The sequence below is a fragment of the Lissotriton helveticus genome, chromosome 3_2 (genome assembly GCF_964261635.1).
Source record: "Lissotriton helveticus chromosome 3_2, aLisHel1.1, whole genome shotgun sequence".
NCBI classification, from domain to species: domain Eukaryota; kingdom Metazoa; phylum Chordata; class Amphibia; order Caudata; family Salamandridae; genus Lissotriton; species Lissotriton helveticus.
The window spans coordinates 274,496,038-274,523,867 of record NC_136062.1 but is presented as its reverse complement, the minus strand read 5'-3'; the positions used below and the strand labels follow the sequence as shown (position 1 = coordinate 274,523,867).

Sequence of the window (27,830 nt, the reverse complement as noted above, 5' to 3'; positions counted from 1 at the left end):
TGCTGCATCAATTTACGCTGCTTTTATGCTGTCACCACTGCTGATGCGTAGAATGTCCACAGGCGGATAAAAAATTATCTGCTGGCCTGGATCCAGAGCCTCACTAAGGTGCAACTGCCCTCTTAGGCAGCTAGTCATGCCCTTGCTCTCTTTAAGCCTTTCCAAGGCCGAGTCCGCCTTCGCTCCAAACAGCGTAAAAATGTTGCAGGGCAAGTCCATTAGTTATTGTTAGACATTGGAAGTGAGGTCCGTGGAACAAATACAGGCATGGTGCCGAAGCACCACACTGGTTCGAACTGCCATACCCATACAGTTAGTCATATGCAGGTCAGATCAGGTAGAGTAGTTTGCTGCGTCCTGACCATCCAAGATTGTAGGGTTGGTTGTGTTTCTTATGGAACAGCTGGCATCACTTTGTCCCACAGTGCATGCACGTACCTGCCCAGGAGGCAATTAGTATTGACGGAAGAAACCATACGCTTGCAAATGTCTCCATGCACTTTGATGGTCTTTTGGGGGGGGGGTTGTGGGGAATGCATTAGTGTTATGTCGACGAGAAGATGCCTGTGCCACAAAGCTCTCTGTAGTTGGGTGTTTGAACTGAAAGTCGGGACTCCCAGGAGCGGGTCTATGCCGTTCTGCTATTAATCAATTTACCACAAGTAAAGATCCTGGCATGGGCCAGGTGCCCACCAGTATGCCAGCAAGGGCCTCATTAAACAGAAGAGGAGGTTCTAGGCTTGTTAGGCCTTGATTGAGCACCTCAGTCAGGTCATTTATTTTTACTTCTGCCATGGGCAGGGTTAAGTCTAAAACTGCTGTCGCCCTCCTAATCACTGTGACAAAGGAGATGGACCCTTCTAGGCCATAGCCTGGTTGGGCGAAGAAAGGCCATTATCTCAAGAGTTGTCAGGTCATGTTGGGGTCTAGGGGCTGGTATTCTCCAGAGTCCAGGGGCCCCTCCCAATATTCCCCAAGTCCCACCCCATAGGCCTAGTCTCTGGCCTGGAGGGAATGGCTCCAGTTGGGCGACACCCTTCCAGCTCAGTGTCAGAGTCTGGGATGAGAATGAGGACGGCACCACCATCACTGGGGACGTCAATAACCTGTGGATCCAAGGGGCCGACTGGTGCCAGGGGGAGAACTGCTGGCAGAGAAACTGCAGTGGCCCCTCCTGAACCTGCAGGGCTTGAAGGCGCTCCAGGAGGGACAGGATTCCCAAATATGAGGTGCATTGCTTCATAAAATTCTCGGAGCTGTGTGGGGGGGCGCTGGCTCCCGAAAACTCAGAGAGGTACGGAAACGGTCACAGCGTGGGCTCAACTGTGGAGGCAGCCCTTGAGTGGCGATGTTCCCTTGTTTCGTCGGATGTTTTTGACGTAGGTGAAGTCGAGGACACCATTCGACTTATTACTCTTATTCTTGTAGGACTGACCAGAATGGGACGACTCCAACTGCAATGAAGATCGATGGCTCTGCGATCGATCCCAGGACCTTCTTCTTGACTGGGATCAAGACTGTTGTGGTGTCAAATGTTGAGCCACAACGATCTTCAGAAATCACTCCATCAAGGCCACTGAGTGCATGGCGTGACAATCAACGCAGGTCTTGACGTTGTGGTTGCGCTTGCGCTCAAGACACCAGAGGCAGACGTGAGAGTCAATCACCAACATTTGCTGGTGACAGGCGCCGCAAGGCTTGAATCTGGCCTTCCTTGTGGACATCCCTGCCACACCAGGATATAAGTCTTGGAAAAATCACTTCAGAAAAAGTTTTAAAAGGGTCAGTCAAAAAATTATTGGGGGTTGCTTTCTCTGGATCTGCACTAACTGGTGCGGAAAGAAAATAACTGACATCAGCGTGCTGGGGTGGCACCTATATGGTCACCATGCATGTCACTTCCGGTGCGGGCAGCACCACGTGGCTCTGAACAATGCCACCTACCTGCACACAGAGGTACTACACACGAAAAATGTTTAGATCCAGTCTCACACCTGGGGATAATTCTAAGGTAAGGAATCTGTGGCTAGAAGTCTATCAGATATGACACAGCTACCAATTGGAAATTACAGCTTATTAAATGTAATAGGGAATCTTCAATGTTTTCCTATAGGAGGGGTAGGCCTCACAGTAGTGAAAAACAAATGTAGGTGTTTTTCACTACCAGGACATGTAAAACTTCAAAGTACATTTCCAACATTTTAATAACAAGGCATCCTGCCCTATGGGCTACTTAGGGACAACTGATATGTAATAAAAGGGGAGCTTAAGGCTCGGAAAGGGGGTTTCCTTGCCAAGTCGACATGGCAATTTAAAACTCCATCAAGGCTGCAATGGCAGGCCTGGGACAAGTTTTAAGAGGCTACTGAAGTGGGTGGAACATTAAGTGATGCAGGCCCAGTAGCAGCTTTTAATTTACAATCCCTGGGTATACGGTATACCACTCTACAAAGGGACTTACAAGTAAATGAAATATGTCGATTTGGTTTAAGCCACCTTAACCATGTTTTGAGAGAGTGAGCACAAGCACAGCAGCAGTGGTAAAGTGCACAGAGTCCTGAGACCAACAAAAACGAATTCAGCAAAAAATGGAGGGAAAAGGGCAAAAGGGTTGGAGTGACCCTGCAAAGAGGGCCAAGCCCTACAGCTAAAACCTTATTTGAGGTACTTCAATTATCTACAGAAATTATCAACCTTATCCCTTGGTAGTACGTTTGTAAATTGGTCCAAGGAATCCCATGGCACATGGTCTTATGTGTCTCAAATGGCAGCAAAGCTGTCAGTTCATAGACTTATAGACAACTACAGCTGTTATTCTTCTCTATGTTCATCTTTTGGCTCCATTTGTTGGGAGTGGGCATCTGAAGTCACCCTGATTGCATTAAACGTCTTTTGCACTGCAGAGGCAGCAAGAACGCCTGGTGGCAGATTCTCTCCTACAAAGAGAGAGTCCAGTATAGAGACCTATAATTGCTTCTCTTAACACTTCTTTGCGGCTCTGTCTCAAGTTTGAGTCAGAAAGGTATCTGTGGTGCGGTATAAAAGGCCAGCGCCAAACACATTAATGGTCTTGCTTGGTGACTGGGGTTAAAATTAAATTAATATCGTCTTTGTTGTCTTCAGCGGCATGATTGTATTAATACTGAACTTTTTGGCTGCTCTAATGGTCACCTTACCGTATGTCCCATCATCTAATTGAGAGAGCCTATTATGTACCAACTCAAGTGATGGTTGGGAGTTCTGTCCCAGACAAGTGTCAGTTGATTAGTCCATGTTATTGTGTAAGCTCCCTTGACCTCCAGTGGGCAGAGCAAACAGGAGAACTATGATGCTGGTCCATCAGCAAAGGGAGTTGAAATAAGCTGGAAGAAGTGCTGAAAGAATTGGTGATACCAGTATTTGAAGCATTTCTCGATGGAGGCTGAATGGCTTAATCAGACCACATTAGTTGTTACAGAGTAAGACTCACATCAGATGGAGTCTGGGATACAAACTCTTTTGGAACAGGAGTGTTGAAGAAAAACAACACACAGTCTGGGTTTGTATTTTTAGGATTTTGTTTGAAAAACATGAAGGCCATTCGCCAGAAAGACCCACCATAGTGACATGCGAGAAGAAGCTAAGCCCGATGTAAACAACCTTGAAAAATTAAAACATACAATGGGTGATCTCTAAAGATGTCATGTGAACCCAAATGTCCTCTTTAGAAACCAAATCCAGGTGTGAAAAATACAGAAAAAGAGAACAGTATCCAGGGATCCTAGCTCAAATCCATAAAGAAGCAGAATCATATTTCCCACTGAATCTCTTTGTCAGAGAGGAATAGAAAAAACACTTTTTCACTGTCAAATATGATATATAATATCCATTAACATTTACCCGCACAAAAACCAAATTAGGCTAGAAAACATTACGTATGGTTTCTTTAAAAAAATTAAAAAATCTTTACAATTTAAAACGTGGTCCAGGATCCGAAGCATTGGGTGGAGATTGTTTATTCTTGTGGAATATCCAAGAAATTCCTTTGATCGAGAACAGCCTGTTCTACACAATGATATCGGAAGCCTATCACTGGCACTGCATGAATGTCCGTTTATAAAAATTACAAATGTTCACAACATTACAGGAATAATGTAGGAACTGCCCCAGAGCAACACCACACTTTTACCGAACAGCATAGGTTGTGTATTACCAAACAGCAGTTACTGCCGGACAGAACAAATCTTGAAGCAGCATTAATTACAGCTCTGGTACACTTCGCATTCTGCATGGCAACATGCTCAAGGGTGCTGGGTTTACTCACTTGGGGGTGCCTCGAGGCCTGTGTATTTGCATTAAGGTACACCTACAGCTCCTTAGTCTTACACAAAATATGTTGACATCATTATGAACTTACCTCGAGGTATGCTGACAAAGTCATGTAGATTTTTTTCTCCATACGGTGTCACCCGGTTGAGAAGAAGAGAATTATGCAGTGAGCCGTCCCAAACTGCTTCAAAACGATAGAAAGTACTGCAAAAAGCAAAAAAATATATATATATATTACACACCTTAAGACACAAACACCCATGCCACATCTAAAGGAACCAACAGGGCCATTCACTGGCAACAATGTTAAGGGGAATTGTCTTATTTTAGGCTGAAAGTAATGAGGCTAGTAAGTTGAGAAGAAGGGAAATAAAGAAACAAGTGGTGGACACAAGAGGCAAGATGGGGTGGGGAGCACTGTGGAAAAGAGGTGACAGAGATCATGAGTGTTAGTGAATAACAGTACAATAGAAAGGAGCAATTGCAGAGAAAGCAAGTGGTGCAGTACGTGAGCATTAAGAAGTGAATAAAAGTAGAAGATTCAGTGTACAAAGTATGGGATTGAGTGATAAATAGAATTCAATTGTTGATTTATAAATAGCCTGTTTTCTCATGGTACTAAAAATCTACAAAGTAAAACAGACAAAATGCGAACAACAACAAAAGACAACAAGCATTGGAAATGCAATAGGTCTCGCAGCATTAGAGTTAGTGCTTTTAGAATTGTTTATGGGTTTTTTTTTTAAATCTTTAGCATTTTTGTTTCCTGTAGGCAATGCTAAAGAATTACAAAGAAAAAAAGCCATAAACAAATCTAAAAGCTCTAACTCAAACGCAGGAACATTAACTAATTCTCCCACAGTCACAGTATACAGAAAGCCTGTGCGGTTTCCTTTTAGTATAATGACTCCACCTTCTGAGTTGTTTGCGTTGCGCCAATACCACGAAGAAAGCCTTAGCACTCTTGAGGGGACGCAGCTATGTAGGTTCTGGTAGACCGAACGGTGGATCGTGTCATTATGGCGGCGTTTTTCCCATTGACCGTGTATTGTGAATCCACCTTTAACTGTACCGGGGGGGCCCCGAGAAGACGCAGCTATGTGGGTCTTGTTGATCGGGGATCGGTGTGATTAGGGCAGCGCATTTACAATTCACTACGATGTCATATTGGTTTTCCTAGGAGTGGTTCAGGGGTGGCCAGCTGTTCTTACGTTTTGTGGTCAGTGCCAGGATTACAAGGTATGCAGAGATTGAACTAGGGAGTGGTTCATCAATATTAAACTGGCAAGGCAATGCAGGGACGGGGCTGGCCAGAGTGCAGCCACGTGACAGGCAGGTTGGGTGCCGGGAGAACCAGATGTCTTAGTGAATGTCTTACTGAATCGGGGTGAACACTTCAGTTCTGTCTGTGTTTCCAGCAGACGGTGACTGGCTTGCACATAGTGCAGCCACCTAGCCGGGGCACTGGTGCACTTTATTTCATAAATTGGCAAGATTTCCTCACAGCTGCTTGCGTTTCTTGAGAATGCTGCACGTTACTTAAATATTGCTTAGGAAGCTCTATCTTGCGACTGTGAATGGAAGGGGAGGGAACCCTGACGTAGCGAAAATATTGATAGGCTGAAAACTGGTGTTTATGCTAATTGGTGGTAACAACTGCAGGCAGCAAGAACTAGGCAGTTCGAGATTGGTGTAGACAGAGCACAGAGGTAGTCGTTTGCAAAGGTCCGAAAGGCGGACAGTAGGGCCTTCAGCTGTAGCGGTCGTCAGGGTTGCTGAGGAGCAGGGTTTGAATTTCGGCGGGAATGCTCGACATTGTGCGACTCTGGGCAAATCACTTAATTCCACAATGTTGGTGTGCCGTTGTGTAACGTACTGGAGCTCGTGCGAGGGGCTCTGATACCACATGGCTAACCGGTTAGTGGTAATATTGTGACGGGGGCGCGCAACATCTTGCAAATCTGGGGAAATCACTTCATTCCTGCATGGTGACGTTGCTAGTGAAGCCATCAGGTTTGGCACACCAATGAAATAGGGGTAAACCCGTTTTTGGGGGTCGAGTTTGGCTGGGTCGTTCAGCATGTTGGGTTTGGGCCAAAGCACTTGATTATCTCTACTGTTGTGTCGGTCGATAACGCAAGTGACGGAGGCTGGTGCTCTGATACTCCCATTGCCAATCAGTTGTAATCTAACAATTGGGGCGAAGTGGTTGGTGTTAAATTCATCTGAAGACTTTTAGTGCAATAAGTGGCCCTAGTGCGCGCTTAGAAGGGATGGTGGTGCAATTTGTATCTTAAGCCTCGGTGCAATTTGTATCTTAGGCCTCGGTGAGGGGGCGTCACCAGCATCGGGATGGCATCTATTACATGAGGTGGGAGAAAAGGATGGGGGTGGGCGGGGAGCGTAGGGACGGCTCAGAGGCCTGAGGCAGAGCGCACCATATGGAGAGGGAGGGGGGTGGCAGTGGGAGGGTGATTGATGGGCGGGGCAGTGCTGGGGAAGCCTTTGATGTGGCCTGGCGGCCGTGGAAGCCGGGCCTTTGAAGTGAAGCTAAGCTTCACTTCAAAGGTGTCGGAGGAATGCGGGCGGCTGTGCACGCGCTTTTAAGCTCAATGCGCATGCGCATTGAGCTTAAAAGTCACGGGCACTGCAAGGAATCGCCACGATTCCTTGCAAGTTAGATAAAGAGTAGATGAGCCCCTATAGTCTCGCTTGCTCGATGCGCATGCGCATCGACAGGCGAGACCTAAAAAGAGCAACAAAACAGGAAACGTTTAAGAACCCTTTTGAATGCAGAGTTGTACTGATTGAGCCTGGATTCGCACGTACAGCGCCTTGCTTGTAATCATGAACATCGAATAACCCTAATTTATTAATCAATCTGTTTTGTTTTATTAATTTGCCCTTTATTCTGACATTTGGGTGTCCCAGCGAAGCTTGCCTATGTGTTTTCTAATCGTAATACGCTTGCTATTAAAATGGCAGCTGCTAAGCAGGAATTTCCTCTGCGCATGCGTTGGTCATACCCATGTGACATGACGTACTCGCAGTTCTGGTGGGAAACCTTTGCACTTGCGCATTAGAGATAAAATGGCTGCTTTATGTTCTCACATGCCTGAAGCTTGCACTGCCGCTTTTGCTATGCTGTTTATCTGCATTAATGACTAAAGCTATAGTTATATTAAAGTAATGGGAGTAGTATAGGGATTCATGGTATACAGTGTATTAATTTTTTCTGTGTTTTAAAACTGTTTTTATTTACTTTTCATGTATCGTAAATCCTTGGGCATGAGGGACGGGAATACGCCATGTTGTCAACCCCTTCTGCGCATGACAGTCTTCAGCCAGAGGATGAACTCTGTGACATTGAACCCGCGCCAACAGAGAGGTCCAAGCCAAGATGCGCCTGGGAAGAGGCATCTTCACCTAGTGGAAGAAGCTGAATTGTACCCAATGTATTACATTGTATAAATTGATAAATTCACCATTGTTACGTGTAAAAGAAATGTCATGGGAACCTTAAATTCAAGGGGTGGTCTTGAAAATGTAAATTAGGGGCTTGAGAAAGTGAAATCCTAGATGGTGTGATGACCTGTCCTTTCTTTGGTCCAATCGAAATTGGGGATCCTTACACTTGCAACATGTGGGGGGTGGAACACTGACCCGAAAACAGTATAACTAGCCTAGGTGTAGCTACAGAAATTGTCCGACTTGTCCAAATAGCTGACCTGTCACTGACCCAACGCACTCAATAGCTGATCGAGAAACAGACGTGCTGCGGAGCACTCTGTCAGATGGACTCACAGACCCATTCGGGGTTTTGAGAACCTTAAGTGCTGACGAAGCACTTTGCTGGGGAATTCGAGAACCCAATCGGGGTTTTGACTGATAGCTGCAGAGAAGGTGTAGCGCAGGTGTTGTAACTGAACTGCGGGTGCTGGTCTCAGCTTTGGTGGTCCTGTCCTGATCCTAATCTGGTTTTCCTGTCCTGGGGTTCCATTCTGCACCTGCTGGCCTACTGGCGACTGTATTCCTTGGGGTTCCTTCTGTCCTTAACTGACCCGTGGCCAGGGTTGGTCTCCACACCGTTCTAGGCAAATATAAATCTGTGATGGAAACACTTACGTCCTTTATCCTTTCCTTTTCCTGAAATCGTGCTAAATTCATAATTGCATATGTTCCTTTTTCTTTACCCTTCCCTTGTGACAAAATACTGAAGTCGTGAAAGTGCCTTTATTAGCATGTTCCGTTTACCTTATAGGTTGGATATTAAAGTACGGTCTCTGAATAAATAGATGTTCCTTTTCTTTACCTTCCCTTTACTGTACCAAAGAAGTCATTCCTGAATTATTAGTGTGTTCTAATTTTTACCTTTCCCTTAGTTGTATGGATAGTCCAATTATCGTCATTTCACATTAAGTTCCTTTTTCTTATCCAGTTCATTGACAGTGATAAGGTTTTATATTTTAGTATGCTCCTTATTTTCCCGTCCTTTAGAAGTACCTTTCTAAATAAAGATTCTATGAGTGCATTATAGAATGTTCCCTGTTCTTACCTTCCCTTTAGACTTCTAAATGGTTGGCCTTATTTTATTCCTGCATGGCTACACGATTTTCATGATCTTGGTTATTGATAGTTTACTGGCTGTGAATTTTATGTTTTCTGCTATTGACGAGAACTAGATAAAGGTTTTCAAAACTTCCCGAGTCTGTGGTTATTATAAAGAGTGTGAATAAAATAAATGTTATAGTATTTTGGTGACTGCTTATCTTTTTCAGCTAGCTCCCTGATCCATTGGGATCATAGGTACCCGTGACGAGGATTGGTAAGTCGGGTACATTGGAAATAAATAGGAATGAATCGGGTTACTGGTAGTAGTGTGTAGGTTGCCTGATTAATGAAAATGGTAAACTGAATTTATGGGCCCAAAATGTGCATATGATAAAACATTATAGTCGGGTAACCTGCGCGCTCTATCAGTTATTTTCTGGTAGCAGAGCTATGGTTAGGGACTAGTTAAAGGTAGGTAGGGACTAGTTAAGATAGGTAAACTGCTGCTAAAACTGTGAAAATGTTATTGCTGCTAAAAGTAATGATCGATCAAATGTAAAAATTGTTGTTTTATTGCTTTGAAATGTTATGAAATGTTTTAAAATTTTCTCTGATATGCTGCTATATTGATTTATATACTAATACACTCGTTAGTGATTGTTACATGTTTGTCTGGAATCCCCGGGGGCAGAATAGCGGGTGGTGAGGAGAATCTACCTCGCAGTGAGGTCAGTGGCCGAGGAAAAGTTACTGCAGGTTGGGCAGAACTGGAAGCACTAATTAGGGTTTCTGTATAAATGTATGAATAAATGATAGTAAAGAGTTTGCTGGCAAAACTTCTATTGTGATATCACCTAATAAGGGTCACACGAAAGGAGTAGCAGGTTCGTCTAAGCTTGATTGATTGCAAATGGGTTCACATGATGAAACTTTTGGCTTAGTATATATCCCAGAGTGGATGAGTCGAAGGAGTAGCAGGTTCTCTAATGCTTGTGTGAAGGATAGGCAGAAGGGTTCCATCCGCAGTATTTGAAAAGTAAACGGAAGAGATTTACTTGCAGTGAAACAAATCTTTTCTTTCTAGACACTCGAGTACAGTAGAGAATGTGTTTGCGTTGTAAATTAAACAGAGCACTTGCACTTTAAAGAGTGGAAATCGAGGTTTTCCTTACCTTGTGAAGGAGGGAGTCAGTGCGGAGCTGCGCTGACGTCACTTAGTGCCGCGCTGGTATTGGTTAAGACAGCGGGCGTGTAGCTGAGACAGCATTGTAAAGGAGGGGTGAGCACAGGAGCGTGAGAACTCGTTTCACGAGAAACACCGCGCACCCATTGGTTGAAAGTGTTTTAAATCACGCATTTGATTGGTTGCAGAAAAATAGAAGACGCATTTGTATTGGAAGCGGTTTTTGTAAACAAAGTAATTTGCGAAAAAGTATATGTGGCATCAAACCCATCCAGAAACTCGACCTGATCCACGATATCAAGGTTTTGGGAAAGATCAGTGGAAAGGCCGAAGATATAACATTATGTACGGAAGCAATAGAAAAATGACATTTGTAGACAAAGTAAAGAATTATTTCAAGAAAGATAAGCCCATCAAAACTAGAGAAGGAGTTATTATTACGCCACCTAATACTCCCGCATCATTTATGATGTTTGACAGAGGTTACATGCTTGCGTATGGTTAGAAAATTGGGTGGAATATACTAAAGATGACGGAATTTTAGCATTTCCCTTAGAAGGTACATTCAATGGCAGAATTCTGTTCAATCTGAGGACCCGAATGAATGATATACATCCCAGACCCAGACTAACTCAATATGAGGCATTAGAAGAATGGGAAATAGAGGCTTTTGAGCGAGACAGACCTAGAATGGACAAAGGGTTAGCTAAATTTTATCTGAAGGTACAGAGAGAGACCCGAGAGAAGAGAATGAAAGACTGGAGACATAACATGATCGTAGAAGGACTGTACCCTGTAATAACAGTAGAAGAGCCCATGGGAGGGAAAAGGACAGAGAAAACAAAGCATTTAATGACCAGTGGTGATTCAGACGATGATTATCTGGAGGAATTATTAATGATAAATCCACCACCTTGTAATGAGCAACCTAGATTCCTAAGTACGAGAAATCCATTCCTGAAACCAAATTATGGCGAGGGACCGAGCATGACACATCCAACTGCCCCGAGTTTTAGTCCACCATTAGTTCCGCAGATAGTACGTGAAACCACCATGGAAAAGGTGCTGCAGGATAGGGAACGAGAAGCTTTAGTTAAACAAAGAACAGAATTAATTCAGAAAATCTCCCAACTGAATACGAGTTCTGAAGCTCTGACAATTCCAGTAACTATTGGACCAGTTGTTCCTTTATACGGGGATAAGCAGGGGAGTCCAAAGACTCCAATTATAACTTCATCTGTAGTACAGCCGAGAAAAGAGCCCTTAATAGTAGATGATCAGGCAAGTGAATGTGAATCTGTGATTTCCTTGATGGATTTACCGATAAGGGAGCCAGAAGGGAGCTCACAGAGAAAGAACACTCCTTTTAGTTCAAGAGAGGTTCAGATTGAGTCATCGTCAGGTACGAGAAGTGCCACGGTGGTGACTCCTGAAGAGATTGACAGATGGACCCGAGAATTAGAGAAACCAAATCCTCAGCCAAAACCATTAGATATATACAAACTGAGAATAGAATTGGAGGAACTGATGGTTGGGAGTGTGGGTTTGGACAGACTGAACACCCTTAGTGAAGAAGAATTGTTGTTCATTTGCAAAAGTATCACCCGTAATACCAGAGTGTACCATGAGAAATTAATGGATACTGCATCTAGCATGGGAATAGACATTAGCCGATCTAAAGTGTTGTAAAAACCTTACAGAGCAGAGTTCTCAGACAAAGATTTGGAAAACATGAACGTGTCAGGGAAAAAGGTGCAGATCAGAGAATTGTTAAACCTGTTACAAAAATGGGGAGATTTAGAAAAATGGAAAGCCAGGTGGGCCAAGAAAAAGGAAGATAGTAGATCAAAGCAAAGGACATCTGAATATGTTTTAAAAGAAGCAGAACAGGTGGAAAAATTATATCCTATGCGAGAAGTGCCAGGTGGAGGATATGTACAAGTTCCATGGTCAGCGCCCTGGGGGTGGAGGAAAGCCCAGAGTAAAAATGAGCCGAGAAGAGGCACGAAAGAAATTTCCCAGTCACAGGTGCGGAAAGATAGGTCACTGGAGAGACGAGTGTAAGGCTGTGCAGAATGGTAATGTGCAAATTAATGATTTAAATCCACAGACGCAGAATGAAACTCCACGGGAGACCCAGCAGCAGGTAAAACAGAATCAGTTGCCTTGTGCACCTAGACCAAATTATAGGAGCAAAGCACAACAGAGTGAAAACACTAAAAGTTGAGAAGGAAAGGAGGATAGAAATGCAGCACCTTCACAATTTTTGTTAAATGACACATTTCTCTGTGACGACACCTACTGACGGTGCCTGAGGGGGGAGGACGAGGAGTGCGTGCTTGGCGCCTCCTTGCCGGTGGACCGGTCAGGGCCATACATTGAAGGAAAGGTTGAAGGAAATGACGTCACTTTTCTGTTGGACACTGGTGCTACCCGTTCTACTGTGAGAACAGCAGACGTTCCAAACCTACCCCTCTCGGGAGAAGCGATCCAAGTAGTGGGCGTTTCTAATCAGCTATTTAGTACCCCAGTTACAGAACCCATGGAAATTAAAATTGGGAATTTTAAAGAGATGCATAGATTTGTTGTTTGTGATTCCAGTCCTGTAAACCTGCTAGGACGAGATTTGTTGTGCAAAATGAACTGCACTATCTTTTGCACTCCGAATGGCGTCGAAATTCAGACCCCAGATGAAGTTGGAATTTACAAATTAATGTTAGCAAGACCCGACTCAGAAATCAAAAGACTGACAGTACAGGACTTACCTGAAGAACTCCAAGAGACAGTGAAACCGGAAGTATGGGATTTTACTGGAAAAGATGTAGGATTAATGGCAAATGCTGACCCAATTAAAATAGCTATGAAAGAAGATGCTGTCTACCCAAATACTAAACTGTACAAAATGAGTGCAGAAGTGAAAGCAGGAGTTGCTATTGAAATCAAACAATTGCTAGAAGCAGGCATATTGCAAGAAGTGTTGAGCAGCCCTTGTAACTCACCGATAATTGGCATAAAGAAACCTAGTGGTATGTGTGAGAAGTTGGCCTGATATATGATGCTCACTAGTTCTAGTGATCACCTTGTATCAGTCCAAACAACCCTTATGGTGATTGGTTGTAAGTCAACCTTATAGACCAGCTATCCTAATGATAGCATGGACAAAGCAGTCTTAGGCTAAACTTGGTTCCGCAAGCTGCAGACAGGCTCAGCTCATGCTAGAGCACCATCTCACATAATTCCAAGCACTCTGCCTTCAGGATATATGCAAATCAGTCTGACCCTGTGCCTCATGGGAACAGTCCAGCCCGAACTGCCAAGCCATGCCTTCATTGGACCAGAAACAAGCTTCAGAGGACCGGTTTCTGGCATTACAGCCGTCTTCAGCCCGGCTTGCTTGAATCCAGTGGCAAAGTGAGCAAGGGACTCACGTCTGAGCATACCCTGCCACACTTATGGCGGCCCATGAGGCACAGGGTCAGACTGATTTGCATATAGCCATGTCTGAACTGGGGTGGCAGAGTGGGCTAAAGAACGGTGATGGATCAAACCCAGATCTTTTGACTGGGTGTGAGTGTTTGATTGGTTCAGATGCTCCGTCCATCACCACCCCCTTTTGTACCGCTTTTGGCTGCCATAAGTGTGGCAGGGTATGCTCAGACGTGAGTCCCTTGCTCACTTTGCCACTGGATTCAAGCAAGCCGGGCTGAAGACAGCTGTAATGCCAGAAACCGGTCCTCGGAAGCTTGTTTCCGGTCCAGGGAAGGCATGGCTTGGCAGTTCGGGCTGGACTGTTCCCATGAGGCACAGGGTCAGACTGATTTGCATATAGCCATGTCTGAACTGGGGTGGCAGAGTGGGCTAAAGAACGGTGATAGATCAAACCCAGATCTTTTGACTGGGTGTGAGTGTTTGATTGGTTCAGATGCTCCGTCCATCACCACCCCCTTTTGTACCGCTTTTGGCTGCCATAAGTGTGGCAGGGTATGCTCAGACGTGAGTCCCTTGCTCACTTTGCCACTGGATTCAAGCAAGCCAGGCTGAAGACGGCTGTAATGCCAGAAACCGGTCCTCGGAAGCTTGTTTCCGGTCCAGGGAATGCATGGCTTGGCAGTTCGGGCTGGACTGTTCCCATGAGGCACAGGGTCAGACTGATTTGCATATAGCCATGTCTGAACTGGGGTGGCAGAGTGGGCTAAAGAACGGTGATGGATCAAACCCAGATCTTTTGACTGGGTGTGAGTGTTTGATTGGTTCAGATGCTCCGTCCATCACCACCCCCTTTTGTACCGCTTTTGTCTGCCATAAGTGTGGCAGGGTATGCTCAGACGTGAGTCCTTTGCTCACTTTGCCACTGGATTCAAGCAAGCCGGGCTGAAGACGGCTGTAATGCCAGAAACCGGTCCTCGGAAGCTTGTTTCCGGTCCAGGGAAGGCATGGCTTGGCAGTTCGGGCTGGACTGTTCCCATGAGGCACAGGGTCAGACTGATTTGCATATAGCCGTGTCTGAACTGGGGTGGCAGAGTGGGCTAAAGAACGGTGATGGATCAAACCCAGATCTTTTGACTGGGTGTGAGTGTTTGATTGGTTCAGATGCTCCGTCCATCACCACCCCCTTTTGTACCGCTAGGTATTGGATGGGCATCTGTCTTAGTGACAGCATTGAGACCCCTGTAGTCTATACAAAACCTCATCCCTCTCTTACCATCCTGGGTGTGAGGTTTGGCACTAGAACTACAGGACTAGCCCAAGGGCTCTCTGAAGGTTCAATGACTCCCAATTCCAACATCTTTTGTACTTCTTTCTTTATGCAGTCCCTGACGTGATCAGGTTGCCTGTAGATTTTACTCTAGACAGGCAGACTGTCACCAGTGTCCACCTCATGGGTGCACCAGTTTGTCTGGCTGGGTGTCAGTGAGAACATTTGTCTAAAGGATTGAAGAACCTGTTTGCAATCCTTTTGTTGATGCTCAGGGAGGCTGTCAGAAAAGACCACACCATTACTGACCCATCATCAGGGTTCTGAGTGAGCAGGTCTGGGAGAGGGTCACTCTCTTCCTCCTGTCCCTCATCTGTAGCCATGAGCAAGCCCATGTCCTCCCTCTCGACAAATGCCTTGAGCCTGTTTACATGAAGCACCCTGTGGGGGATCCTGGGAGTTCCAAGGTCCACAGGTAGGTGACCTCTCCCTTTTGCTCAATGATGGTATGGGGTCCAGACCATTTGTCTTGGAGAGCTGCTGGGGCCACTGGCTCCAACGCCCACACCTTCTGTCCTGGGTGATACACAGTCAGAACAGCCTTTTGGTCATGCCAAGCTTTTTGAAGTTCTTGGCTGGCCTCAAGGTTTTTGGATGCCTTCTCCATGTACTCTGCCATCCTGGAGCGGAGACCAAGTGCATAGTTCACTATGTCAAGCTTAGGCTTTTTGAGAGGTAACTCCCATCCTTCCTTTACAAGACATAGGGGTCCTCTTACAGAATACCCAAATAGAAGCTCAAAAGGGCTGTAGCCAACCCCCTTCTGTGGGACCTCTCTGTAAGCAAACAGGAGGCAGGGTAAAAGGATGTCCCATCTTCGCCTAAGCTTTTCAGGTAACCCTTTTATCATCCCTTTTAGGGTCTTGTTGAATCTCTCCACAAGCCCATTGCACTGAGGGTGATAGGGTGTGGTAAATTTGTAATTTACTCCACACTCTTTCCACATTTCAGTCAAGTATCCTGACATGAAGTTTGCACCTCTGTCAGAGACAACCTCCTTAGGAAACCCCACTCTGGAGAAAACTCCAAGTAGGGCCCTGGCCACAACAGGAGCTGTAGTGGTCCTAAGGGGAATCGCTTCTGGATACCTGGTGGCATGATCCACTACCACCAGTATAAATCTGTGCCCAGAGGCTGTTGGGGGTCCATTGGTCCAACAATGTCTATCCCCTCTCTTTCAAAGGGCATCCCCACCACAGGTAGTGGTATAAGGGGGGCCTTTGTTGTGCCACCTGATTTGCCACTGGCTTGACAGGTGACACATGAGCGATAAAACTCTTTGGTGTCTTCAGACATGTGAGGCCAGTGAAAGTGTGGGGCAAGCCTGTCCCAAGTCTTGTTCTGGCCTAAGTGTCCTGCAAGGGGAATTTCATGGGCTAAGGTGAGAAGGAAACCTCTGAGAGACAAGGGGATGACCAGCCTCCTGGTAGCACCAGGCTTGGGGTCTCTTGCCTCAGGGTATAGGAGTCCTTCATCCCAGTATACCTTGTGGGCACCTGTAGCATTCCCTTCAGCCTCAGCAGCAGCTTGCTGTCTGAGGGGTTCAAGGGAGGAACAGTCTAACTGTGCCTGCCTCAAGTCTGCCCTGGAAGGTCCCCCTGTCCCAAGAAACTCAACCTGTTCAGGTTCAAGCTCTTCTAGGACAGTTCCTTCTGGGGTCTTTGGGTCAGCCTCCTGAGAGGGCTGATCCTCAACCTGAGGCAGGGGGGAAGGCACTGCCTTAACCCTACTGCTCTTCCTCTTGGGTAGTGTCTGGTCCATTGTTCCAGGATCCAGCACTTGTTCAGCTGGGCATTTCTTGGCCTGTGACCTGGTCACAGCAAGGACATGTGAGGAGAGACCTAACATTTCTACATGAGTCCTGTACTTCACATCTGACCACATGGAGGATTCCAAATCATTGGCCAAGAGACAATCTACTGGGAGGTCTGAACTAACTACAACCCTTTTGAGGCCAGTTACCCCTCCCCAGGAGAAGTTAACAACTGCCATACTGTGATTGGTAGTGACTTTGCTAGCATTGGTCACTAGGTAGTCTGAACCTAGCATGATCTGATCAGGGTCCACAAAGACTGGTGTCACCATAGTGACACTGGCACATGTGTCCCAGTAGGCCTGAGCCATTTTTCCATTGATTAAAGGCGTTTGCCTGTATTTGCCCAGAGTACTGGGACTTACAGTAGGGGGTCATACCCATGTCCCCAGTACAAACAAGAACAGCCTGAGTAGGTATTCTGACTAAGTCAGAACCCACCTCAGTTCCCAGGGTTAACCCAACTATAGCCTTGGGGGTACACTACCACTACTAACTGTACTAGGGGGTGCAGGTGTCTTAGGGACAGTAGTGGTAGGAGCTGTGCCTTTCTTGGTGCACTCACTAAACCAGTGAGTCTTACTTTTACAGTATTGGCACCATGGTTTCTTTGGAACCTCAGTCTTCTTCTTTTGGGAATTCTGGGATCCACCCTCCTTGGATTGTTGGGGCCCTGTTGAAGACTTCTGGTTATTTTGTTGATTCTGATTACTACCCTTTTGGTCTGATTTCTTTTGGCCACCACCCTGGTTCTGGTTCTGCTGCTTAACCCTGGTTCTAACCCATCTGTCTGCCTTCTTTCCCAATTCTTGGGGAGAGGTCAGATCTGAGTCAATCAGGTGCTGATGCAACAACTGGTTCTGACAATTATTTAAGATTTGCTCTCTCATAATAAGATTGTACAATCCTGTGTAATCAGTAACTTTACTACCCAGTAACCAGCCTTCCAAAGCCTTAGTGGCACAATCAACAAAGTCAGTCCAATCCTGAGCCTGAGTTTTCTGGGTGTCTCTGAACATCAACCTGTACTGTTCAGTAGTTAGGCCAAACCCATCAATCAGTGCAGTTTTCAGGACTTGGTAGTCATTAGCATCCTCATCTCTAACAGTGAGGAGCTTATCTCTGCCTTTACCTTCAAAGGAGAGCCACAATATAGCTGCCCACTGACTCTGGGGTACCTGCTGTACTTTGCAGGCCCTCTCCAGAGCAGTTATCCATTTGTGGATATCCTCTCCTGACTTATAGGAGGGCACTATTTTACTCAGGTGTCTATTATCAAAACTCCTGTCTTTATCCCTAGGGATACTGCTGCCACCAGTGGGCTCATCCCAACTCAATTTTTGCTCTATGGCAAAAGCAAGTTTCTCTTTGGCAAGGGCAAGTTCTTCCCTGTGGATCCTCAGATTAACTTCCTTCATCTTTGCTTCATGCTCTCTCCTCTGAGGGGAAGTCATCCTCCTCTGAGCAGATGCATGAGAGACATGGGAGTGAACAGATCTGTTGGAGTCCCTAGAGTGAGACCTATCTCTTCTAATCCCAAGGTTAGGCCTGCTTGTGGATGGCACTGGGGCTCCGCCAGCTCCATCCCTATGTAGGTCTAAGTTGGCCCTTGTAAGTCTGCTGACTAAAGGTTGGCCATTGTCTGCCTCATCCTCAGATAAGTTTCCCTCTTCCCTACCACCAACATTCTCTGTTTCAGGGAGGTTAGAGTCTAGATCACCTTCTAAGGGGGGCATGCTCCCATCTGCTGGATCAGAGAGGCCTGGGTTAGAAGCCCTTCTAGCATCATATGTTTCTAAGAGACCTAACAGAAAAGGAGTGGTAGGGTTAGAACCCTGTTTCAGTTTCCTGGAGGTACACAATTGTCTCATCTCCTGGAAGCTGAGGGCTGCATATCTGGAAAGGACCTGTTGAGGGTCACTAACCTCAAGGGGAGCCACTGAGGCTTCTCCTGTGATAGACATGCTTTCTAGTGAGGTGTAAGTGGTGCACTTACCTACACTATGGGTTTTCATACTGATCCCTTGCTAAGAGTTGTAGTCAGGGTGTGCTAGGCCCTTTCTACTACAACAGCTGGTTCAGTAGAACTCACAGTATTTCTAAGCTTGTTATATGTACCTATGGTACCTTATGTCATCTTTCAAATGATATCTCAAGATTATATTTGGTAAAAACAACAGCATGCTCAAATCCCAACCGCTGCCCACCAATGTGAGAAGTTGGCCTGATATATGATGCTCACTAGTTCTAGTGATCACCTTGTATCAGTCGAAACAACCCTTAAGCTGTCTCACGCAGGCTCTCGCTGTCGGCGGTGTCGGATCCAGATTTGGAGTCAACAGGCCTTGGCAAAGGCAACCCACACGGTTAGTGGAAACTGCGTCTGGTGCAGACAAGGAGCGTCCGAGGTGCTCCTCCTTTGGAGGGGAGCAAGGGCCAGTCTGGAGCAACCAGACCAGCAGTGTAGATTTCGTGGATCGTCGTCTAGGAGGCCACTAGCCAGCCGGCAAGTGACCAGACAACGCGTCGAGCAGCAAGCAAGCAAAGGGGCCCCCCGCAGATCTTGTGGATGCTGGAGGGCTGGTCTTCGGTGCAGGAGCTGCTCGGGGCTGGGGCTTCTCAATCCCCAAAGCACTTACTCGAGGATGCCTCTGAAGTCGTGCTGGAAGCGAAGTGCAGTTTCTTCAAGATGGCCGGTCCCACGTGTCTCGTCGCACCCACGGATCTCAGCTGTGCTGCAGATGTAGGTAGAGGTCGGAAAGGTCTGGAAGTCCGGATCTCGTTGAGCTTTGAAGTCTGGTTCCGGCAGGAAGGACGACAAAGTGAACCGCTAGGACGCTTGATGGTGCCTGCAGTTGCAGGGTGGACACTCCTTGCCCACAAGGGAGATTCTTCAGTCTTCTGTGGAGCAGAACGTCCAAGTCCAGAGTTTCTTCTTTGTAAAGTTGTTCAGGATAATCTAACTTGGAATGGGACCAGCTCCTACCTTTATCCTACTAAAGGGGGCTGTACTGTGACTAGGTCCCTCCCATGGGTGGGACCAGGAAGGGGGTGGTTACACCCCCTATCCTTTGTCCGGTTTCGCGCCAGAGCTGGGGCTGGGGCTGGAGTGCCCCAGCAACTGGTTTGAACCGGGGTATGCACAGGGACACCTTGTGTGCCCCAGGCATGTCTCATTCCTTTCAGCCCTCCCTACCTCAATACACAAAATCCTGTCTGGGGTGGTGCTAGCACCTCCCAAGGCAGGAAACCCTTTGTCCAGGCCTCCCTTGCTGGAAGGACTCCCAGCAGCAGGAGGTCAGACTTGTGTCTGTGGTGGCAGCATCCATTTTGTGATGCTGAGGCTTTGTTTAACTTTAACCGGGGTTCACAGTTACATACATGTCGTGTCCCTCTAAAAGGGTGGAATGCTACCCCCGTTGCCAGAACGGGCGAGGGGGTAGTATTCCAATTCGTATGACACTTTACTCGACATGTTTTGATACTGCTATACCAAAGTTAGCAATAACCGCGAGGATTATAATGCACTTAAGAGTATATGGTTTAGCGTTATCATGGAACAACTATAAGGACTTGGTTCCGCAAGCTGCAGACAGGCTCAGCTCATGCTAGAGCACCATCTTACATAATTCCAAGCACTCTGCCTTCAGGATTGATAAGGCCTGCCATAGGAGTGACTAATAGGAGTATATGTGTCCATTTTGGGGTTAGATATAGGTATACTATATCTACAGCAAAGGGTGATTACACCACCTTGCCCCAGCTGTCTTACCAGCCAGTTGTGTCTGTTTAGATGGCCAGCCATGGGTGGCATAATACATGCTCCAACCCCTGGTAGGCCTTGGGTTCACCTATGCCCTGGGTACCTAAGGTACACTGTACAGGAGCTGAGAAGGTGTCCCAATACCAATTGGTAAATGCACCTAAAGTACATGGATGTCAATTTAGAGAGAGAACAGCTAGGCTGTGGGTCTGATTAGCAGGCCTACAGCCAGGGAAAGTCGTAAACCAGTGAAGCAAAAAGCAAACATCTGGGGTGACCATAGGATTGCAGACCCTACTCTCCTACAGTAAGTACAGGGTTGTACAGGACCTACGCAAGGTTAATAAAATTGTGGTTCCTTGCTGTCCTGTCGTGCCAAACCCTGCAGTAATTCTATACCAAATACCGTGGAATGCTGGATGGTTTACCGTCATTGACTTATGTCATGCATTCTTTTCAATCCCATTGCATCCAGACAGCAAATTTCTTTTCTCATTTGAATTCGACAGTCATGTCTACGTCTGGAATCGTGTTCCTCAGGGGTACACAGAAAGCCCTTTGATTTTTAATCAGATTCTGAAAAAGTGCCTTGAAACTCTGATATTGCCCGGAAAATCTGTCCTAGGACAATACATAGACGACCTCTTGGTGGCGTCTAAAAGTCGAAAAGACTGTGTGACTGACACAATTGCCTTGCTGAACCATTTAGGTGAAGGAGGACATAAAGTATCACCAGACAAACTGCAGTTCTGTACCTCATCTGTGAAATATCTGGGGCACCAGATAGAGAGGTATCAGGAAAGTTACCACAGAAAGAAACAGAATAATTTGTAACATGGAATTGCCCAATACCCAGAAAGAAATCAGAATGTTCCTTGGAGTTGTAGGATACTGTAGGCAGTGGATTGTGGGATTTGCAGTCCTAGCAAGACCATTGATAAAGATGACAAAGAAAAGAGCAAAGGACCCAGTGGAGTGGGATGACGAAAGCATGACTGCTTTTGTAAGACTGCGAGAGTGTCTGTGTACAGCTCCTGCATTAGGAATGCCTGATTATTCAAAAGATTTTGCACTTTTTTGTGACACACAAGATAATTGTGCACTTTCAGTCCTGACCCAAATTCATGGTTTAACTCGTCCAGTGGCATACTTTTCTTCCACATTGGACCCAGTTGCAGCTGGATTACCTGGATGTTTGAAAGCTGTAGCTGCAACTTGCACGAGTCTTGAACAGAGTGAGTCCATTGTTATGGGACATCCAGTAACGGTGTATGTTCCGCATTCTGTTGTAATTTTGCTGACGAGAACCAAAACTCAGTATCTCACACCTAGTCGGCTGACTAAGTATGAGAGAATCCTTGTAGGTGCAGGAAACGTAACCATTGCTAGATGTAATATTCTGAATCCAGCTACCTTACTTCCTAGTTCATTCGCAGCAGAAGTGAGGGAGGAAACTGAACATGATTGCATTGATTTGACCGAGTTTAGTACAAAACCACGCCCAGACATAAAAGAAAACCCTTTAATTAATGAAGATTATGAGCTGTTTGTAGGCGGCTCCTGCATGAGCTATGAGGAAGGAGGCCTAAGCGCTGCCTACTCAGTGTGTACATTAGGAGGTCCAGTGGAAGCATCCTATTTACATAGAGTCAAGTCTGCACAAATAGCTGAATTGGTTGCATTGACAAAAGCCTGTAAATTTGGGAGGAACTCAAAGATAACCATATATACTGATATTCAGTATGGTTATGGGGTTGTTCATGACTTTTGCCAATTGTGGATGCAAAGGGAGTTCCTGACTTCCTCAGGCAACCCTATCAGAAATGGAAAATACGTACAGGATTTACTGGAATCAATCCAGTTACCAAAAGAATTGGCTGTGGTCACGTGTGCTGCTCACAAATCTGGCGATGACAAAGTGACAGCAGGTAATCGGTATGCTGACCAGTTAGCCCAACATTGTGCAAGATACCGTATAGCAATCAATATAAAGGTTGGGGGAAACGGAAACAGCTGCCAACTTATGATGCTAGAAGGAGTGAATACATGGGAGGAAGTGAGAGTCTTACAGGACACAGCAGAGCCACAGGAAGAACAAAGGTGTAAAAACTTTGGTTGTCAGAGAAGGGCAGAAGATGGTGTCATTGTTTACTTGGATGGTATGCCTGTGTAGCCAGACTGTCTGCTTGTTCCTATGGCTAGATTGATACATGGAGACACACATTTAGGCAGAGATGCCATGATTCCCATGTTTCGTCAGACCTGGTTCAATTCGAAATTCAGAAACGTAGCAGAAGCACTCTGCCAGAGGTGCCTGGTTTGTCAGCAATTTAACCCAGGAAAGAAAACTGTAGTGTTACCAGGAAAGATTGGAAAGGCAAAGGCCCTTTTATTAGACTACAACTTGACTTCATTCAGTTGCCCCCTTGTCGAGGAATGAAATACCTACTTGTCATTGTCTGCCTGTTTTCAAAATGGGTGGAAGCTTACCCTGCACGTAGAAATGACAGCATTACAGTAGCCAAATTACTGCTTAGAGAGCTCATACCTAGGTACGGTTTTCCAGTCACAATTGAAGCAGACAGAGGAGGGCATTTCCAAAGTGAAATAATAAAACAGATCTGTGAAGCATTCAAAATCATGCAAAAACTGCACTGTGCATATCGCCCAGAGGCTTCTGGAGTGGTAGAACAACTGAATGGCACAATTAAAGCAAGATTGGGAAAGATGTGTGAACACACTCAATTGGAATGGCCTGATGCTTTGCCACTTGTGTTGATGGGACTCAGAAGTATTCCAGACCGGAACACGGGCTTGAGCCCCCATGAGATATTGATGGGAAGAGCAATGCGGCAAGCATGGGTACCAGGATACAAACTGATAAGCATATCTGATGATTTGGTACTAGAATACTGTAAAGAGCTGGCTGACCAAGTGCGTTCTCTCTCTCCAGGTTGGGGGAGACGCTGTCGCCAGGCCGACGACTCCAGCACATGACCTGAATCCAGGTGACTGGGTCGTAATAAAGAAACATACTCGGAAAAGTTGCCTTGCACCAAGGTGGGGAAAGCCACGACAGGTGATCCTTGTAACCACCACAGCTGTGAAGTGTGCAGGAGTACCTCGCTGGATCCATGCCAGCCATACGAAGAAGGTGACTGAACCCGAAGAAACTGAGGCAGAAGGTTGTGCAGCTGAGGGGTCCCAAGATATCGGTCCTGAAGTAGCTGAAGAAGAACAACCGAGCTCCAGTCAAGAAGATTGGGTCCCAATAGTCGACCTGACTATAGATCCTGTGAGAACCAGAAGACAAATTTATCTAGATAGACAGTGGCATAGTGAGGATGAGATAGGTGAAGAGGAAGATACTCAGATCATCGAAATCCAAGTCAAATCTGATTCTGAGGAGGACCAGATAGGGAGAGAACAGGTAGTTGACACTCCACCAAAAACTCCTGAGCCAGAAGAGGGACAGACAGAAATTAGGGCTGGGATTCAAGCGGAAGAAAATCAAGGGTTCGAAGTGCTTGAACAGGATCAGATAGGACTAGACAATTGTGTTCAAGAAGAATAAATCGAAACAGATCGAAGCCAAAATCAGCATACACCTGAACAAGGCCAGTTTAGTAACCAGGCAGAAGAAACTGATGAAAGACCTGTAAATAGTCAGTTAAGGGAAAATACAGAAGACGAACCTGATCTAAATGTGCCACAACTGAACGAAAACAAAAGAGTGTTTGAAGAAAGTCAAGACACTGTGCCAGTCAAAAGACTCAGAAAAGGTGACTCAGTACCTAGATTTGTGAAAAAACTGAGATTGAGATTAAAGACAATAAACGAAGAACCTGAACAGATAAATAAGGTCTCAAGTCAAACTAACCCAACTGTGATAAAAGCCAAAAGAAGAAGTGCCCGTATAAGGAAAAACAATAACAAGTATCACAGTCCTGAATGGACTTACTTTGTATTGGAGGAATTTGAAAATTTGGAAATAAGTGACGAAAGTGATGAAGAATTGATTACTGACCAGACCAGTGAAGAAGCGAAACCAACTTGAAAATTACCTCGAGTAAGCAAGCTGTGCAGAGTTACAAAGAGGGGTTGAAGCTTCTTTTAAGTCAAAATGTCTGATTCTTCTGTGAATGGAAGACCGAGACGAGGTTGTTTAAAAACATGCTGCCAAGTATGTTATTGTAGTGTAGCAATAGTACTAATACTTTGGATAGGTTTAACAATAGCTATTCCTTCTATGATGAGTAAAGACCCGAACCTGTACCCGAATAACCACTTATCAGAAGACACTGTAGAATCACACACTAGAAATACACCACGAAGAGTAGATCTACCAGAGAAGCCACTTAGCCTTAAGCAAACGAAGTTAGATTTAGAAGCACCAGATGAGGAAGGATTACATTTCAATAAGATCAAGAACAAAACTCATTTAAATGTGTTCGCAAACCTGTTAGTACATTATGTATAAGCTATGGAAATAGATGATTGCTATGTCTGTATGAAGCTGCCCACTTCAGTAGCTGAAAGTGTGACTTACCACCACTATTTTCTATTTTTTTCTATTTTTAATGTTTGTAAAGCGCTCGATTGCCGTGGCGCTAATGTGTGTAAATCCGAATCCTGAAAACCACAACTTATGCCACTCTAAGTTACAAAAAGCAACGTCTTCAGGCTCTTCCTAAACAGCCTCCTGTTTGGTTGGAATCTCATGTCCAGAGGTAGTCTGTTCCACAGATGTGCTGCCCTGTTGGATAGTGTCCTGCCTCCCCATCTGGCTCGTTTGACCCTGATGGTTTTAAGAAGTCCTAGATTGGTGGATCTCAAAAGACGTGGGGGAGCATAAGGCATGAATAATTTGGAGACTTCATCGGCACCCCCTCCATAGAGTGCCTTATGAACCAGACACAAGGCCTTGAAATCAACCCGCTGCTGCACTGGTAACCAATGCAATGATTTAATACCTGATGAGGTGGGGCAGCCCCTTGGTATTTTCAGAAGCAACCTGGCTGCCGCATTCTGAAGGGACTGGAGCTTTCCCATCTGCATTCTGTCTATGCCCATAAACAGGGCGTTGCAATAATCTACTTTGGAGAGAAAAAGGCTCACATCACCGTTTTCTGTAGATCCTGCGGGATGAATGGGAGAATCTTTCTTAAGGTTTTTAGGAGAAAGAAACAGGACGATGTCAGGCTATTGACCTGAGCTGAGAAGTTTAACTTGTCATCGAAAATGACCCCCAAGTTCCTGACCTTGGAGACCGGGACCGGGCATTTCCCAGCCTCGACTGGCCACCATGAGTTGTTCCATACGGGTGATCCCCCTCCAAACTCTATCACCTCTGTTTTGTCTGTGTTAATCTTCAAAAATTGTGGTTCATCCAGACAATGATCTCAGATAGGCAAGCGTGGAATTTAGCAGCTGTGACCTCAGGCTGTTTTACAGATGGAAATAACAAGCTGAGTCATCAGCGTAGGATACCAACACGAACCCATGTCTTCTGATGAGCCTTGCTAACGGGGTGACATGTATGTTAAAAAGTGTGGGGGATAGGGATGATCCCTGTAGGACCCCCAAGGAAGATGGAAACTCTTGGACTCCAGTCCGTCCCAAACCAGCCTTTGTTCTCTCCCTTCCAGAAAGGAGGCGAGCAAGGAGATCCTTCAGCCACTGAACTAACACTGTGTGATTCACGGTGTCAAATGCTGCCGATAGGTCTAGGAGTATGAGGGCTTCCCTACCCTCTTCGTCAACCACCCGCCGAATTTCCTCGGTTGCAACAATCAGAGCTGATTCGGTGGAATGGCAGGCGCGAAAGCCATGTTGGGTTGAGTCTAATAGCTTGTTGGTGTTTAGATAATCACTCAGCACTTTGTTCATTGATTTCTCAATGACCTTCGCTACCATGGGTAGTCCTGCAATCGGGCGGTAGTTCTTTAAGACCTCTGGATTTAGATTTCTTTTTTTTAGTAAGGGCCTAATGGCCGCTTGTTTCCACCAAACGGATAAGATCCCGTTGTCAGTGCTTGGTTGATAAGGGGCATCAGCTTTTCACATATCTTCTTAGGGGCTAAATGCATGATGGCAGGGGGGCAGGGGTCACTTGGAGAGCCTGATTTAATGGAGAGGAGCAGCTCTTGCACCTCCTTGTCTACCAGTTCTGGGAAGCAGGAGAGCTTGCATTGCGTCACCAGCCGATCATCCTCTGCATTAAGTATATTGGGGGTCTGGAGTCCCTGAGCTTTTAGAAGATCGTCATATATCACCTGCACTTTGTTTTGAAAGAAAAGGGCCAGGTTATTACACATCTCCTGATCAGTCTTAAAAGCATTGTTCTGCTGAGGTTTTGCCAAAGATTTAACTACTTTAAAGAGTTCTTTACCACAGTTGGCCGCATCCCTAATTTTGGTGGAAAAATATTGCTCTTTGGCAGAAATTATCTCATTTTTGTAATTCTGCAATGCAAGGTTGTACATTGTTTTGCTGTTTTCACTATAATCTTGTCTCCACCACTTGCCCTTAACCTATGGAATTTCCTGTAGAATTCTAACTACTTTATTTTATAGAAGAGGACCTTTACAGTATTATTATTCAAACCTTGATGTGACATTTTCTGAACTGCCTGTGCGAAGAAACCTGAACCCTGTACATACAATTAGAGATATAGCAAAATACATGAGTGATTATTTTCTAACTGTAGGTAAAATAAATATAGATGACGCACACAAAGATAACTTGACCTGTTCATTACACGAGAAAGAGAAAATGTTTCTAAACATGGTAGAGAAAAGAAGAGAGAGTTTCCAAAAGAAAGCAAAAGATAAAAATCAGACAACCCTTAAATGGGCTGAAAGCAAAGAGAGCACCTCAAATGTTGGGGCTAATGTTACTATGTTACTGGATTTCGAAAACAAAGGGAAACTTTGTCTTCATAGAGAAAGAACCAGTTATTATAACAATATATTCATTGGTTCCAGTGAATGCGAACATAATTACAAGGTAATTGGGGGTTGGGGTTTCAAAGATGGGTCAGAGCCTGTGTTTCCTGGAATTTATTATATATGTGGGAACAAGGCTTATTTCAAATTGCCCGACCATTGGTACGGAAGCTGTTACTTTGGTATTGTCTTTCCAAAGATATACCATGTGGGGAAAATCACTGGAAGCACTGAAAAAACTAATGAATTAATACGTAGCAAAAGAGAAAGTGTTGCTGAAATAGTAGGTGATATTTTAAGTGCAATGATACCTACAGTGGGAGTGGCTCTGAATACACACAGAATTTGCAAATTGTCAACAGTAGTGGATTGGTTATCTACTGACACTGCTGGAGGTTTCCTGATGGTCAATACCGAATTGGTTGCGGTCAGATCTATGGTTTTACAAAATCGACTTGCTCTTGACACCCTATTGGCAAAAGAGGGCGGAGTCTGCAGAATGTTGAAAG

The 27,830-nt window shown here is 45.4% G+C and overlaps 1 long non-coding RNA gene across 1 annotated transcript in view; it reads right to left on the bottom strand.

Annotated features, from left to right (window-relative positions):
- LOC144826652 (uncharacterized) overlaps positions 1 to 27,830 on the bottom strand; it is a 152,287-nt gene that overhangs the window by 36,033 nt on the left and 88,424 nt on the right. Inside the window, exon 3 of the long non-coding RNA XR_013609871.1 lies at positions 4,397 to 4,512. This is a non-coding gene — a long non-coding RNA (uncharacterized LOC144826652). The remainder of the gene's footprint in view (positions 1 to 4,396; positions 4,513 to 27,830) is intronic.